The 12,288-nt window shown below is 42.8% G+C and overlaps 1 protein-coding gene across 5 annotated transcripts in view; it reads left to right on the top strand.

Annotated features, from left to right (window-relative positions):
• The window catches only part of TAOK3 (TAO kinase 3), a 1,449,622-nt gene that overhangs the window by 278,009 nt on the left and 1,159,325 nt on the right, over window positions 1-12,288 (top strand). Inside the window, exon 1 of one of the 5 annotated variants that reach the window (XM_086943289.1) lies at window positions 4,281-4,788. The exons of the other annotated variants lie outside the window; for them this stretch is intronic. The gene's annotated coding sequence lies outside the window, so the exon portion shown is untranslated. Of the gene's footprint in view, window positions 1-4,280; window positions 4,789-12,288 lie in introns of those variants that run through there. 5 annotated transcript variants of the gene reach the window in all.

Below are 12,288 nucleotides of genomic sequence, written 5' to 3'. Positions count from 1 at the left end.
GCTCCAAGAAGAACTGCCGAGCCCTCGAGAAAGTCTGGAGAAGGGAACCGACACCGGACAACAGGACCTCCTTCAAACTTGCCACCCGGAAACACCACCAGCTGATCCGCGCCGCCAAGAAAACAGCTTTCAAGGACCGGTTGGACAACAACGCACACAACTGCAAGGAACTCTTCAACATCGTGAAAGAGCTTTCCAACCCCAGCGCAGGAAACAACAACATCATCCCATCGCAAGACCTCTGCAACTCCCTCGCTTCATACTTCCACAACAAGATCGCGGACATACACAACAGCTTCAACAACCAACCAACGCACACCATGACCGAACAACCACCCCCCCCCCCCACCACCACCCTCCACGCCTGGACCCCGATCAGCACCGAAGACACCATCCGCACGATGAACTCCATCCACTCCGGATCACCGACCGACCCCTGCCCTCACCACGTCTTCAACAAGGCCGACACTGTCATCGCACCCCACCTGCGAGACATCATCAACACATCCTTCGACACAGCCACCTTCCCCGAGAGCTGGAAGCACGCCGAACTCAGCGCTCTACTCAAGAAACCCACAGCGGACCCCACCGAACTCAAGAATTACCGCCCCATCTCGCTCCTCCCGTTTCCAGCCAAAGTCATCGAGAAGACCGTCAACAAGCAGATGGCCGCCTTCCTCGAGACGAACGGATCCCTCGACCCCTCACAGTCCGGCTTCCGAGCCAATCACAGCACCGAGACCGCCCTCATCGCCGCCACCGATGACATCCGAGCCCTGATGGACAATGGAGAAACAGCGGTCCTCATCCTCCTAGACCTCTCCGCGGCATTCGACACGGTCTGCCACCGCACCCTAGTACGGCGCCTCAGCAACATCGGCATCCAGGACAAGGCGCTGGAATGGATCACCTCCTTCCTCGACGGAAGAACACAGAGAGTCCGCCTACCACCTTACAAGTCAGAGGCCTCCGAAGTCATCTGCGGCGTCCCCCAAGGATCATCTCTGAGCCCCACCCTCTTCAACGTCTACATGAGCCCCCTCGCGGCCATCGTACGCAAACACAACCTCAGCATAATCTCCTACGCCGACGACACCCAGCTGATCCTCTCCCTGACCAACGACCCCGCCGCCGCCAGAGCCAACCTGCACGAAGGGATGAAAGAGGTAGCCGAGTGGATGACGACCAGCCGCCTGAAACTGAACTCGGACAAGACGGAGGTCCTCATCCTGGGCTCCTCACCCTCCGCCTGGGACGACTCCTGGTGGCCTCCCGCCCTGGGCACCGCACCCAAACCGACAGACCATGCACGAAACCTGGGCGTCATCCTGGACTCCTCCCTCTCCATGACCAGGCAAGTCAACAACGTCTCCTCGGCGTGCTTCAACATCCTACGCATGCTACAGAAGATCTTCTGGTGGATCCCCACCGAGACCAGAAAGACCGTCACCCAGGCCCTCGTCACCAGCCGACTGGACTACGGCAACGCCCTCTACGCCGGCACCACCGCCAAGCTCCAGAAGAGACTCCAGCGGATCCAGAACGCCTCAGCCAGACTCATCCTCGACATCCCACGAACCAGCCACATCTCCGGACATCTGAGAGACCTTCACTGGCTCCCCGTCAACAAAAGAATCACCTTCCGCCTCCTCACCCACGCACACAAAGCCCTACACGACCAAGGCCCGAGCTACCTCAACAGCCGAGTCAACTTCTACGCTCCCAAACGCCACCTCCGATCAGCCAACCACGCCCTCGCCGCCGTCCCCCGCATCCGAAGAGCGACGACAGGAGGAAGGTCCTTCTCCTACCTGGCCGCCAAGACCTGGAACTCCCTCCCGACCGACCTGCGCCTGACCCAAGACCACCTCTCCTTCAGGAAGAAGCTGAAGACCTGGCTGTTCGAGCAGTAGCGGCACCTCCCCCCCCCAGCGCCTTGAGACCCTACGGGTATGTAGCGCGCTTTATAAGTGTCACTGATTGATTGATTGATACATACATGATAACGTGGCAGTGGACATACGATCTTTCTGCCTTTGCGATATATTCAGTTCAAATGTTATAACTTTAAAACATTTTTAGGTATCAGTTTTAAAATGCACCAGTTCCTGTATTAAAGTTTAACCAAAAAAAACATAGTTGCGGATCATGAAAATGCATTCTACTCTTAAGTGCGGTGTATTCTACGTGTGTTTTTGTATAGGTCTCTGGTCTCCTATTTAATGTAAGCAAGTCTGTGTTGACGGTTTGATAGCCTTTTGCATACTTTGAGCTATAGTGTGTTCTCAGCCCAACAGACACCTCAAAATTGGTTAGATTAGAGCAAAGCAGTGTTTCAAGCACATTTAATGTTCTCCAGCCCTTCTTTACTTTCTGGTTGATTTTTGGAAAGACTGACAAAACATCTTTAAAACATAAATGCCGTAAGCGTTTTTCTTGTATGGATTGCACTGGCCTTTTGTAGTTTACTGCTTTTCGTGTCATTGAGTGAAAAGCCAGGTCTTGTGAATGTAATCTTCGTTCAGAAGAGATTGTAATGTAATGTGTGCAAGGTTCAAGGCTTCACAAGCAGTGCGAAGGCTCGTTATCATACGAGGTGGGTGTTGGCTGGTGAAGGTTTGAAACCGTTGCTTTGTAGCAGTGAGATCTTCTGAAGGTTTCTGTTAGTAGTGTATGCGTACGTAGTTTTCTGTGGTTTTGCTAACTGAGAATACGTGTCTGTGTTTATGCTTCTTCCATGGAAGCGCAGAAGAGTGTAAAGATTCCCATAATTGTTTAGGTGTCCATAAAGTTCCCTTTTGGTTTACCTTCTTAGCGCTGCTTGAGGGTTTTTAATCCTATGGTTCAATTACAGTACAAATGCTGTGCCTCACATTCATACTCTTCGTGTGCTCTGGTATCGGTGAAATCTGAACTTTTCCCTCTGACCGATAACAACCCATGACTGCTAATCGTTAATTTGTGCTGTACTAGCTGTACCCAGGGGTGATGCTTTCTTGTCCTCGGTGTAAATTAAGTCCATCCGTTTGTATTAATGAAATGTTTGAGTTTTGGATTGTGGTTGCACTCTTACACCTGCCGTTGAGATTTGCCGGCAACTGATCACAATTATCCTTTGGGCAAATGGTATTTGTGCAAGAAGAAAAATGAATGCTGCCCACAGAACTGACAAGAAACATATGATTAATCCTTCTTTGTCAAAACTTGCCTAGCTAGGATACCCAGTTTCTTGTCAGAGCAACCGGGGCATAATCCTCCTTTATGGCACTAAGGAAGCATCAACTCCTGCAATACAACATGTGACCTAGAAAAGCCTGCTTTACCTAGCATTCTCTCTTTGGAGGAATACCTCTCCCAACCTATCAGTGCGTGCATTTTTAATCTATAAAGATGCATCTGAACAAATTACAACTATGTTGCTTTGTTGCTATATTGTGTGATTAAGCTTGGGCACGTGGAACTGGGATACCGATAAGCACTTGTGAGGGCATCCTGCCGTGTTTTCTGAACATAGAGCTGTGTGCTATTTATTTTCTTAAGGCTAAGACTAAGCCTAATGTCCAGCTCCAGCTACGCTGGCATGGCCTACTGATGCCTTGGCATGGGTGGGAGCCCTGAACACACCCAGCAGTCCAGGGACATTGACCCACACACCAAGAAGCTCTTTTATCCCTCAGTAGGTAGTGGGTGTGTTACGACTCCATCTCTCCGCCACTGGGGGACACTGCACACAGACCAACTGTAGCCTGGAAATAATCACTAGAACTCATCCACAGTCCCCAATGACTTCTTTCAGCGTACCATTTCAATGTTCAACACACAGGAAACTGTTGTTTCCATGTACAACACACCCCAGAATGCTTTGTCAAGCATTCATGAAAACCGGACCACAAAGGTGCAATACTTTTAGTAGTGCTAGTACTGCTGTTCCTAAGCACTTGATTCTTTCGTATAAGAACACACGTGCGCCCCTCTCCCCACACACACACACACACACACAACCTCCCTCTTTTGCTAAACTTGTGCAGCCCAATCATGTGACGCCACCCTGAGTTTGTTGCTTCCTGGAACCATCTATAAGCTACTATTGCCTGAAATTCCTTGTGCATGCGTTAATGTTTGAACCTCTGTGTACCGAAGCTCTTTTTATCTGTTTGTTGACCAATCCCTGCCTTAGTTCCGCCAGAGTCTGTCTCCTGTTCCAGTGCAGCTTGCTGCAGATTTCTCTCTGCGCTGCATTGCCTGTTTTTTCTTTCTCAAGTCAGGTGCATCCCCTATCTGACCCCTTGCTAGTTTGCTCCTACTTTTTTCATTCTGATCTTGCTACCATTTCCTTTTGATTCCTGTCTTGGATCCCAGTGTCTGATCCTGTTGTTCCTTTACATATTTATTTTCCATGTCCCTGTATAGGCTCACCACTCTGCTTGTTTTTCCTGCACAGTGCATTTTCTCTCTAGTTACTTTTCAATTCCACCTTTGCTTGCTACAGTTTCTAGTATCCCCGTGCTTGTCCTAACATATTTAGTCTACCGCCTTGCCCCACCTACCTTGTTTCGTAAACTTTTTCTTAACTTGTCTTTTTCATTCTCCCGTTTTTCCTTGATTGCTTTCTCATGTGTGTTCACTGCAGTTATTAGGCACCTACTGTTTGTCTAGCTTCATTCATTGTTTGCCTTTTTGTCTTGCTATATTATCATGCTTGTTTTCCTGTTCCTTCTTACATAAGTGCACTTATTATGAAGAATAGTTTTCACTCTGCTACTTGCTTCATAGTCCTCTTGGGCTCTGGTAAGTGTATTTTTGTCTTCACATGTATGTATATGTGTGTTGAGTGAACAAGGGCACAGCCCCGTGTCCGAAACGCGTCTGAGGCATGCACCGTTCCAGTAAAATATCTGGCACTAGCATATTCTGATATTCTGTGTCCGTGATCCTGTTTGTGCGAGGAGGCACTAAGGAAAAGTGGAGTCGAGATATATATGTGTGTGTGTATGTATGTGTATATATATATATATATATATATATATATATATATATATATATATATATATATATATTCACTTAAAAAACATAGGTTTCAGGCCTTTTATAGTGAGGAATTAGCATTTAAAAAACCATTGAAATTGCTCCATATAGTTAGTTGTACTAACTATATTTCGCGCACCCGTAATCCACTGCTGATGATGTCACATATTACATCCTTCATGACATGGTCAGTGACATAACTGATGACATCACTGATGACATCTCATTTGACATCACTGATGACATCATCCAGTAACTGTGTGTTTCTGTAAAGTTTAAATATGTTTTACATGTTGAAGAATGAGTGGATGTATAAGTGTCTGGATGAAGGATTTAGTAGGTGCGTGACTGTATGAGTGAGTGATTAAATGTGTCTTACTAAAAGCATGGGTAAGTGACTAAACTGTCTGAATGTGTGCATCAGTATGTCTGTTGTTGTGTAAGCTGCTGCATGAGTTGATCAGTAGCGATATGAGTGGCTATATGGGTTATTGATTGGTTGCCCAAGTATTTGAATGGGAGACTGAGTGTGTGTGTGGGTGGCTGGAAGGTGTGCGACTCTGTGCATAGATGTATGAGCAGTTGATTCACTAGGTGTATGAGTTCAAGAGTGCATGTGGAAACAGCTATATGGGCGGTTGACTGTGTGCATGGGTGTGTTGGTGAGTGAATGGATATCTCAGTGCTACATGTGCAAGTAAGTACATATGTAAAACACAGTGCATGTGAGAGTTGGCATATATAAATGACTATACATGAGAGCCAGTGAATGTGCGAGTGGCTATATGGATCATTGTGTACTTGTATCAGTGATTGTATAAGAGAGTAAGTATGTGTTAGTATATGTTTGAATAAGTAAAGTGTTGTGTGTATAACTGTATAGTTGAGGAAATGGAAGTGTGATTGATTCTTTGCATGACTGACTAGGTGTGTGAGTAACTCCATGGATGAGTGGCAGTGTGTGAGTGTCTGTATAGGTGTATGAGTGCATATGATAGTATTGTATTGATGAGTGACTGTATGTATGAGTGATTCTATGAGTGAATGAGTGTGTAGACCTAGAAATCAGTGAGTGCGTATGTAGTAACTCGTATTGGTGTGTCAATGGTTTCTAGAATGGTAGTCTGTATTTAACACTTGGTGTATCAAAGGTTATATTAGAGTGTGAGGAGGTGCATCGTATTATCACATGAATGATATCATCAGTGATGTCAAATGTGATGTCATCAGTGATGTCATCAGTGATGTCATCAGTGATGTCATCAGTGATGTCATTTGAGATGTCATCAGTGATGTCATCAGTGATGTCACTGACCATGTCATGAATGATGTAATATGTGACATCATCAGCAGTGGATTGCGGGTGCGCGAAATATAGTTAGTACAACTAACTGAATAGGAGCAATTTCAATGGTTTTTTAAATGCTAATTCCTAACTATATAAGGCCTGAAACCTATGGTTTTTTTTAAGTGAATTTGCAAGGTTTTTAAAATGCTAATTCCTAACTATATAAGGCCTGAAACCTATGGTTTTTTAATTGAATTTGCAATGTTTTTTAAATGCTAATTCCTAACTATATAAGGCTTGAAACCTATGGTTTTTTTCAGTGAATATGCAAGGTTTTTTAAATGCAAATTCCTAACTATATCAGGCGTGAAACCCATATTTTTTTTCAATACATTTCAAAGGTTTTGTAAATGCTAATTCTATTAGCGGATAACGTTTATTTATGTTATTATCCTTCTGGGACCACCTGAGCAGCCATCTTGTTTCTCAGGAGAAGTGAGGCACAAGAGAGCACAAAACAAGAGTGGAAAACGCGAAAAGGGGGCAGGGTTTTTTTAAAATCGCGGGGTACGCGCACGGTACGCGTACCCTGTGATTTTTATTTTTTTTTGCCCTTGGGGGTCCTTTTGGGACCCCCTGAGAAGGACTAGAGGGTTGGGGGCTCTCTACCCTGCCCCCTTTTCGTGTTTTCCACTCTTGTTTTGGGCTCTCTTGTTTTGGGCTCTCTTGTGCCTCAGTTCTCCTGAAAAACAAGATGGTGGCCAACACTTCCTGGTTTGGACAGTTTGGAATGTTAACAGTCGACTGCCAGCCAATCAGAAACTCGCTCACGCACGTAAGGGTACGCGTACGGTGCGCGCATATAGATATATAATTTGATCAAATTCAATTTTCTCAAAAACTACTGTTGGGCTTTTCACCAAATATAGAAAAGGCACTACTGCATACTTGTCCCTACCATTTTGCCAAGTTTGGTGTAATTCCGTTCAGCTGTTCGGGCTGTAGCCGTGTCGAAAGGTCCCATAGAAAATGCCATTTGAAAAATTTCAAATTCAATTTTCTCAAGAACTACTGGAGGGATTTTCACCAAACATAGCAAAGACACATCTGCATACCAGGCCCTACCATTTTGCCAAGTTTGGTGTAATTCCATTCAGCCGTTCGAGCTGTAGCCGTGTCTAAAGGTCCCTATGGAAATTAACATGGGGAAAACATGTTTTGGGACCCCCTTTTTGGCCCCAGCTTGACTAATCCCCCCGTAACTTTCAGGGAAGGAGCGGAGCGGAGCTGGCCAAAATTCAGGAAAACTACACAGATTCCTCAATCGGCGCCAAAGTTATTCTCAATAGAATGTTGAGCGCATATAGATATATAATTTGCTCAAATTCATTTTCTCAACAACTACTGGAAGGATTTTCACCAAATATAGAAAAGGCACTACTGCATACCTGTCCCTACCATTTTGCCAAGTTTGGTGTAATTCCGTTCAGCCGTTCGGGCTGTAGCCGTGTCTAAAGGTCCCATAGAAAATGTCATTTGAAAAATTTCAAATTCAATTTTCTCAAGAACTACCAGAGGGATTTACACCAAACATACAAAAGGCACTGCTGCATACCAGTCCCTACCATTTTGCCAAATGTGGTATAATTCCGTTCAGCCGTTCGAGCTGTAGCCTTGTCAGAATGTCCCTATGGAAATTAACATGGGGAAAACAGGTTTTGGGACCCCCCTTTTTTCTCGGCCCCCTCTTGACAAATCCCCCCGAAACTTTCAGGGAAGGAGCGGAGCGCAGCGAGGCAAATTTAAGGAAAATTACAGGCAGATCCCTCAATCGGCACCAAAGTTATTCCAAATAGACTGTTCGGAATTATATATATATATATATATATATATATATATATATATATATATATATATATATATATATATATATATATATATATATATATATATATATATATATATATATATATATATATATATATATATATATATATATATATATATATATACGCTCCACTGTCTAACAACAGATGTTCTTTTCCAGTGATTCTATATCTTTTAGGGCCTTCTCCAGAACCCTCCAGCAAATTTAATTAAAAGCTTTAGAATTCCTTCAGATGAATGAGCCGTGTTCTCTGCCCACTCACTTAATAGATCCGGGTCCGGATTTTCGTACGCCGGTATTGTGTAAATGCTGAGGCCACGTGGTACTCTGTTCACTTCAACATAATGTTGGAGGGACGTGGCCTCCCACCATTTTCTTATTTCTCTTTCATACGGTCTGTCTAACTGTTGGTATTTACTTTTCACAGTTAGCTGTGCAGCATCTTGTGTTTGGGTCGGGCCCTGTGTGCTTCCCCCAGGGCGTATTTTAAAGATTCCAGTCGCCACCTCGCGACGGGCTGTTTCACTAAACATCGGTGAATTCCATTATCTGTGCTCCTAACTCACTTTTGCCGGTAGTAAATGAAGTGCTGTCGGTTCTCCTACCTCCGATTTCCGAGCCGCCTTGACCTCTGCTTCTCTTGCTCTGCTCCCTCGGGACGGGTGTTGATTTCACGGCTCACAGCGGCAGTGCAGGTTTTTTTTGGTTTTCAATGTTCCAATGGTCGCCGTCTAAAGCCTGCACTCAATTCGAACGGGTGCCCGATCCAGCGGTGGCGAACCGCTAACATACAATGCTCCACTGTCTAATAACAGAAGGAGCAGCACTCTCGTTAGTTTAACCCTGGTTTAGGATTTATTGCGCAATTCGATCAAAACAGACGCGTTTCAGCCGTGGCTTTCATCAGTGTATATAGTGTATGTGTGTGTATATATATATATATATATATATATATATATATATATATATATATATATATATATATATATATATATATATATATATATATATATATATATATGTGTATATATATATATCTGTGTGTGTGTGTATATACACACACACATATATGTGTGTGTGTGTGTATATATATATATATATATATATTCACTGAAAAAGCATAGGTTTTAGGGGTGTTATAGTTAGCTGGACATTTCACTGTGCAAAACCATTGAAATTCCTCCGTTATAGTTAGTTGTACTAACTATGACTCGCGCGCCCGCAATCCACTGCTGATGATGTCTCATATTACATCATTCATGACATGGTCAGTGACATCACTGATATCATCCAGTGAATGTGGTTTGCTTCTATATTAAAAAAAGTATTCTATATATAGGAATCTGTAATGAAGACTGAGTGGATGTATAAGTGTCTGGATGGAGCATTTAGTAGTACTGTGATTGACTGTGTAAGTGCATAATTTAAAGTGTCTCACTAAATATATGGGAAAGTGATTAAACTGTGTGAGTATCTGTATCACTCTGTCTCTTGTTGTGTAAACAACTGCATAAGTTGGTTACTGCTGTGTGAAACTCTATATTAGTTTTTAATTAGTTAAGTGAGCATTTGTATGGGAGACTGAATACATATGTGGTTGGGTGGGAGGTGTGTGGCTGTCCAAAGATGTGTAAATAGTTGATTTAGTAGGTATATGATGTTAAGACTGAAGGTGTAAACAGTTGTTTGGGGAGTGAATCTCTTTATGGGTGTGTTGATGAGTGAGTATATTTCTCAATGATACATGTCTAACCATGTTGAAATATAAAAGGCACTGTATGTGACCGTTAGTGTATATAAATAAGTATATATAAGAATCAGTGGTTGTCTGACTAAATGTATGGAAAACTGTATACTTATATTAGTGATTTTATAACACACTAAGTATGAGTTACTTTCTATATAAATCAATATAGTTATGTTTAAGTGTGTAGATGAGTAAATGTAAGTATTATCAAGTATTTGCATAAGTGAGTAGGATGACTGCATAAGTGAGTAGGATATTTGCTGCTCTATAATGTTAATATAGATGTATAAGTATATTTAATATTGTTCTATTGATCTTTGTCAGAATGTATGAGTGAATGTATAGGTAAGTGTTTAGATGTGTGTGTAGATCTACAAATCACTGAGTGGGTTTTGTGTTGGTGTGTCAATGGTTTAAAAAATGGCAGTTTATATTTTATAGTGAGTGATGAAAGGTTATACTAGTGTATGATGAGGTGTATCTGATTGTCACGTGGATGATGTCATCAGTGATGTCATCCGTGATGTCATCAGTGATGTCACTGACCATGTCATGAATTATGTAATATGTGACATCATCAGCAGTGGATTGTGGGCGCACGAGTTATAGTTAGTATAACTAACTATAACGGAGGAAATTCAATGGTTTTGTACTAGTGAAATGTCCAGCTAACTATAACACCCCTAAAACAGTTTTTTTTTCAGTGAATTTCTAAGGTTTTTTTTAACTGCTAATCCCTAACTATAACATGTATAAAACCTATATTTTTTTCAGTGAATTTCAATGGTTTTGTAAATGACAATTTTTAAATGTATTAATTCTTATATTTATTTTTTTGATACTGATTTACTACATTTTTTTAAACTATTTATTTTTTAGATATTTTATTTTTTAAATTACCTTATAATTACATTATACATTACAAAATAGACTTTCTCAGAATGAATTACTTTAGTCTAAGTACTTTGCAAATAGACAATAGACTTTTAAGTACTGTAGTTACAGTTGTTGCAATGGGCAACACAATTTCAAACACAATGCAACATTGAGCTCAATGGGGATTTCTAGTTAAATGCAATTAGTTACTTTATGGATTACTTTTCTAACCACAGGTCTGGATCCTAGACTCAGTCCTGTCACATCTCCTGTAAACAGTTGAGTTAAAGCATTTTGGTTACAGTAGTGATTTTTAAGGAATATTATTCTATTTTAAAAGTTGATGTAGGATGGTGGATATCTGACTATATGGTTACCCCAACTTTTTGTCTAGTGTTTAGCTGGTTTTTGACTTAGTTGGCCTGGGATCATGATATTCAGGACCCCAGGCTATCTGCTCTCTTTGTAAAATGGACTCCATGTACTTTAGGTACATACCTAATTAGGAATTGGGTCACCTTTGTGAGCCCCTGTATAGTGTACCATAGGTACCCAGGGCATAGGTGCATACAAGGCCTACCAGGGGCTGCAGCATGAATTATCCCACCACTGGCTGGCCATCCAAATTGACACCACAGGCTTATCACTCAGCTTGGGCAAGGTGGTGTATTCACCTCTTGCTTAGATATAGTATTCCTATATCTACCCTTATATATAGACACATATATACCTAGAAGTCATTCTTATGGCAGGCCTTGATAATCCTGAAGGCAGAGTGCTTGGTTTTATTTGAGATGGTGCTCTAGCATGAGCTGAGCCTGTCTGCAGCTTTCGGAACCATGTCCTTATAGCTGTTCTATGATCTAGCCATACCATATACTCTTAAGTGCATTATAATCAACTGCGGTTAATACTAACTTTGGTTTGGCTTTATCAAAACATGTTGTGTAAGGTGTCAAACACTTTGGAATACTACCCCCCCCCCCCGCCAGTCCTGGCGGCGGGGGTAGCATGTCACCTATCTAGAGGGAGAAGACATGTAGTTACTGCTTTACCTGGTTAAAGTTAAACAGAGCCTCAGCATCACAAAATGGATGCTGGTGCCACAGACACAAGTCTGACCTCCTGCAGCTGGACAAAACTCTGGCAAGGGAGGCCTGGACAATAGGTTTCCTGTTGAGGGAGTTGCTAGCACCTCCCCAGACAGCCTTTAGTGTATTGGGGCAGGGTGGGTTCAATGGAAAGATGTTTTACCAGACCCTGCCTGGGGCACACAAGGTGCTCCATGCATAGCCTGGTTCAAACCAGTTGCTGGGGCACTCCACCCCCAGCGCGAAACTGTACAAAGGGAAAGGCATGTAACCACTCCCTTCCCAGGTTCCACCCATAGGAGGGACCTAGCAGGTAATCCAGCCCCTTAGTATAGTATAAAAATAGGAGCTGTGTCTAGAGACATGAGATTAT

This window comes from Lissotriton vulgaris, chromosome 11 (assembly GCF_964263255.1).
Source record: "Lissotriton vulgaris chromosome 11, aLisVul1.2, whole genome shotgun sequence".
Taxonomy (NCBI): Eukaryota; Metazoa; Chordata; class Amphibia; order Caudata; family Salamandridae; genus Lissotriton; species Lissotriton vulgaris.
The sequence above is the reverse complement of the archived record's forward strand: the minus strand, read 5'-3'. Positions and strand labels throughout refer to the sequence as shown.